A 5849-nucleotide genomic window follows, 5' to 3' on the forward strand; every position below is an offset into this window, starting at 1 on the left:
AGGTTATTGCTACGGCTACATACTGTAAACGTTATCAAGAGGATGACTTATTCACACTCAATGCTAACTTAAGGGTCCTTGCACTGTCATGCGATTTTTAAGTCTGTAATGTAATAAACATGCCTTTTGCAGCTGGCTTATGGTTGTGCAAAAATAATTTCCATTCTAAAAATATATCCTTTTACAAAAGTTCACACTGTGGGAGAAAATTCTGCAAACACCTGTAGATACACGGCAAAACAGCTGTTGACTCCTAGAATATTATAGTTGAGTTCTCTGAAGTTTAGATCACTTTTTTATGCATTGTAATTTACCCTCTCCAGACTAACACAATACTAGAAATCCAATAAATGAACTTACATGTCCAGTCTCAATTCTCATAAGTACAATGAGTGGTCTACCCCCAAAATTTCAATAACCATAATAATAACTACAACTAAACAGTTTGCTCAGCATGTCAATAAGTTTGAAATATGAAATTCATCATGGTCTCATCTCTCCCTTTCCAGAATTGACATTGAAGTCCTCCACAGCCATAATACTTGCATGGCTCAACAAACGTGCCAGTGACATCACACTACACTCCCTAAAGGAAGAGGCCAAGCAATTAGGCCTCAACCTACTGCGCAATAAAGACAAAAACACCCACATTGAGGCACTCGCATCAACTTTGTTGAAAGAAAGGAAAATTACCATTCCTGAGTCACTCAATTTACGAAAATGTCTACAGATAATGTAAAGCTTACCAAGAGTTAGAGCTAGACAAATAAAATAAAAAATCACACCTCTTTCTCCAATCTTAACTCTTACTCTTTCGATCTTTTATCCTTCATTCTGTTTGTTCATAAGCACGTGCTATCAGAACAAACAGAACGAAGGATAAAAAATCGAAAGAATAAGAGTTAAGATTGGAGAAAGAGGTATGATTTGTAGTTTATTGTGCATGCTTGTCGATTTAGTTATAATTGGGTTCGATGTTTTTGCCTGTATCGCCAGTGATTTGAAATATTTAGTAATTTTCTAGTATTGTGATATGCCCACTGTTTCGTGTCGTCGCCATAGTAATAGGCATTTTGTTGTAATTATCTTTTCAGTTTTTACGTGAATCAAGCAAGTAATTAAAGAAATTTGATAGATAGAAAGACTGCCTTGGTTACTAGTAATATTCTTATCCAACCCTATTGCGTTCGGAGCACTAATGGAGTGTAAGACCATGTGAGAAGAACTCTGTTCGTTACATTAAAAACTCTTTTAACACGAAAAGCTGCGCCCGAAAATTACATTCTATTGCATCTTGTTGAGAGGAAAATGAACTCAGAAGACGAATTCGACAGTGCAAACATAGCTTCTAAACGACAGCAAAAACAGACAGCGAAAGGCAAGCAGTTCCAGACAATTGCTAGAAGATCAAAGGTCGTCCGCAAAAAGGAGTTGGCGCAAACAATTAAATAGAATAGAAAACTGCCTAGCCGATTTAACAGAACCAGATAAGCTACACAGCGAATGATTATTCCTGGAATCCTAAATGGAAATATTGATTTCAGCACACAAGCGACTCGTTGAAGCATTGGATGACTTAGAAACGAAACGTGTTGCACAAGAGAAATTTGAGAAGCTGGAACACGAACATTCTGATGCATTGAAACGATTCAATCAAAAAATCACCGAGCTAAAGGAAGAAGGACAGAGCTTGATTTCTTCGGCCACGGCCTCATTGAGTCAAAGTAGTAAAGTCTCACATGCCGCGAAATCACGTTCAAGTAGAGGATCCCGCTCAACAACTAAAATCGATAGAAAAGCGGATGCGGCTGCAAAAGTCGCTAAATTGAAAACCAAGTTGAATTTTGCTGAAGACAAAGATTGCTGAACTAAGGAAACTCAGACTAACCAAGGAACTGGCCATAGCTGAGGCTGAGATGAAAGCTGTTCATCAGGTAGAAGAAACCCAACTAGAATTCAGCGAACAAAACAACGACAGCTGTAAGGTTGATCTTCTCCGAAATTATCTGATATCTCAAGCCCCATCGGTGATTGAAAGTGACATTTCCACTATGGAAACTAACCTAAGTAAACTCAAAACCTTTCCTTCGTATCAAGGTAAACAAAACGAAGGTCTCAAAGGCGATGGTAAACCCGATGTGCAATATCTATCTCCGCTAAATCCATTTGCCCCTGATTACGTACCTTTCTCAACACCTAAGAATGCACAATTCACTATTCACCCCCTGGAAGGTTCCCCCTTTCTGCAGTTACAGCCGTCGAAATTAAATCGAACAACCTTCGCTAAGGATCAAGAGGAAACTACATAGAAGCAAACAAGCAGTGATGTTCTGGAACGACTGGCATACCTAATGACCAAGCACCACGCCCATGAGCAACTGCCACTTCTAGAACCAGAGACATTCAGTGGAGACCTTCTTCACTATCTCACTTGGAAGAAGTCCTTTGACACAATAGTGGAAAACAGACAGTCCGTCTCAGCGCCTCTACTACCTTGGAAGGTACACTACCGGTGAGGCCAAGGAGGCAATCGGCGGCCTTCTTGCCCTACACAGTGAAAATGCCTACCGTGAGGCCAGAAAGATTTTGTCAGACAGGTTTGGAAACCTCTTTCTCCTAGCCAATGCTTATTGCAACAAGATAAACGAATGGCCAAAGGTTCAACCTAACGATGGAACAGGCCTGAGAAAGTTCTCTGACTTTCTGCTCCACTGTCAGTTGGAAATGGAAGAAATTAAGTATTTAAGAGCCCTAAATGATCCCAAGGAAAACCAGAAAATGCTCTATAAACTTCTGCATCACCTGACTGAACGCTGGACTTGAGAAGTAGATAGCTGCCTCAACAAGGAAGAGCAAGGTCCTAGTGGTGTTAACGCAAGGTCCACACACTTCGCAACCTATCCACCTTTTGCAACCTTTTGCGGATTCTTAAGAAAGGAATCCAGAATTGCCTGTAACCCAGTCATCTTATCGAAAACGAAATAAGAAGGAGAAAGGAAAGAGCCGCAAAGGAGAGGTTTAATGGCAACAACAGGAATAGATTGTTGGGCGCTGGAAGCATTGCAAGCGGAGCCCAAGAAGTGAGGGAAAGCTCTCGTGAAAGAAAAGAAGAGAAGAAGCCTAAAATAGGTCACTGCCTGCTGTGCAGGAAGGCCCACAGCCTTAATGAATGCAAGAAGTTCACCAATATGTCTCAGACAGAAAAGATAAAATTTATAAGATCAAGAGGGATCTGCCTAGGCTGCTAAAGGTATGGTCACATGAAGAAGGATTGCCGTGGGCAAAAGATGTGCAAGAAATACAAAGGGTTTAACCCTACCTCCCTGCACATTGACTCTTCAGCTTCACAAGAGCAAAACAGCAATGGGAGAACTCCAGGAGTGACCTCTCATCACGTAAAGGTCTCCAACTCAGAGAAACACGCCAAATGCTATTCTCACTCCCTGATCGTACTGGTGTGCCTTCGTCATGAACAAGATCCTCACGACAAAAAGCTCGTATATGCGCTTCTGGATGGTCAATCGGATGCCTGCTTTATTAACGACACAGTTTTGGAGAAACTGCAAGCAAATGGCCCTAAGGTGCAGCTTTAGTTGTCAACCGTTCTGGCAGAAGAAGTCATCGCGTGCAAAAGGATACATGGCTTAACAGTACAAGGCGTCAATGAAGCCACCAGCATTCGCTTACCAGGACCTTACTCGTGCGAAGATATTCCAGCCAAGAGAGGTCAAATCCCAAGACCAGAGACAGCACGCAACTGGTCCCACCTCTCACGTATTGCAGATCAGCTCATGCCTTATAGAGAAGATGTTGAGGTTGGACTGCTGATAGGTGCCAGTTGCACGTGTGCCATCAAACCAACAGAAGTGATACCTGGCAGGGAAGATGACCCCTACGCAAAGACTGCACTGGGATGGGGCGTCATCGGTGTCGTTAACCCCAACAAGAACTAAGAAGATGACAATCACTGTCCTTCTTGCCGTATCGCTTCTCTGGAAGTTCATCCCAGCAATGGAAAAATAATGTGTCATTTTGCTCTCAAGAATCAAGCAAAGGAAGTAGTTGCACCTGCACAATGGGCCAAAATGTTGGAGCTTGATTTCAAATAAATGTCAAGAGAAGAACAGCCACTTTTGCTCCTGGATAGAAAATTCCCGAGTGTCATCGAATCAAACATCTGACACCGAGAAGACGACCACTACGAAATTCCCTTGACGCTGAAAGAATAAGGGCTAAGGTTACCAAACAATCGTACCCTAGCATTAAGTCGTCTCGAAAGGCTAAAACAAAGGCTGAAGAGAGACAAAAGGTATCGCCAACACTATGAAGCCTTCTTGAAAGAGATGATCGATATAGGACAGGCTGAGAGAGCTCCAGACGAGGAGTTTCAACTCACCAACGGTCGTGTTTGGTACATACCCCCATCACGGCGTTTATCACCCACAGAAACCAGACAAAATCCGCATCGTCTTTGATGCCACTGCAGAGTTTAAGGGAGAGTCGCTCAACAGACATCTTCTACAGGGTCCTGATCTGACCAACAGTCTCAACGGAGTCCTCTGTCGCTTTTGTGAAGAACCCATTGCTTTCACTTGTGGCATAGAGGGAATGTTCCATCAAGTGTATGTAAATCCTGGCTATCGAAATCTTCTCAGATTCCTCTGGTGGAGTGATGGGAATATAGACAGCAAGCCGACCGAGTTCAGAATGACAGTTCATCTGTTTGGGGCTATTTCATCCCCAGGGTGCGCGAACTTTGCACTGAAAGGAACCGCTGAAGACTTTGAGGAGTTGTTTGGCAGCGAACCATCCACATTTGTCAAAGAAGATTTCTATGTGGATGACGGACTGAAATCAGTTCCCTCGGCCATTCAAGCCTCAGCCCTAATAGAAAGTACAAAGAGCTTGCTTGCCAAAGGTGGCTTCAACCCCCACAAGTTTATATCTAACAGCAAGGAAGTGATCAAGGCTATTCCCAAAGATCAGCAGGCAAGTGGTATTAAGGAGCTAGACCTTAGCAGAGATATTCTTCCCAACAAGCGACTGGGAATCTTAGCCCGAATAAGATGTTGCATTACTCTTAAAGCAGCGAATTGTGTCTACAATACAGTTATAAAGCCAATCTTGTGTTATACGGACACTGTGTGGGTTGAATTGTCAGCCACCTCCAGCAAAACCCTACAACGGTTACAAAATCGCGCTGCCCGCATCGTTTTATGGCATGACTCTTCTAAAGACACTTTTAATGTTTTAGGTGGGCTGAGCTAGAAACAAAACGGAAAAGACATAAATGTACCTTAATATTTAAATGCCAAATAATCTTGTACCTGAATATTTGAGTGACTATTTCACTAGAAATTGTAATGTACATAGCTATAATACTCGCAGGAGAACAGATTTGCACCTGCCCAAACCGAAACTAAGCCTTGCAAAACGAACTTTAAGGTATTCGGGCTCAGCTCTTTTTAACCTTTTACCTCATTGTATTCAAAACGCCAAGTCACTTTCTTCCTTCAAAGTTTTAACTAATACCTACAAACTTTAAGATTTTATGGACACTATATTCTTGTAAACTGTTGCATGTTTCTTTATACCTTTACTTATAAATATTTTTGTATTTTTAAATTTCATCCTGTATTTTCAGCTTTTAAGATGTCTTGTATTCTTGACTATTGTAATTTTTTACTCCAGGGCCCCTCTGGATATCAGCTTCGTTGCTGAATGGGCCACCCCAGCTAAATAAAGTCTACCTACCTACCTACCTACCTACCTACCCATCGAAAGAGCCTTAAGAGTGATGTGGTGCGTGCATGCCCTCCAATTCCATGTGGTGCTCAAGGACAAACCGT

General features: G+C 42.1%; 1 pseudogene; it reads left to right on the plus strand.

Moving 5' to 3' along the window:
• The first annotated feature begins 885 nt into the window (after positions 1–885).
• LOC148718811 (uncharacterized) lies at positions 886–3461 on the plus strand (annotated as a pseudogene).
• The last annotated feature ends 2388 nt before the right edge of the window (positions 3462–5849 follow it).

Source organism: Stylophora pistillata, chromosome 12 (genome assembly GCF_964205215.1).
Source record: "Stylophora pistillata chromosome 12, jaStyPist1.2, whole genome shotgun sequence".
Lineage (NCBI taxonomy): Eukaryota > Metazoa > Cnidaria > Anthozoa > Scleractinia > Pocilloporidae > Stylophora > Stylophora pistillata.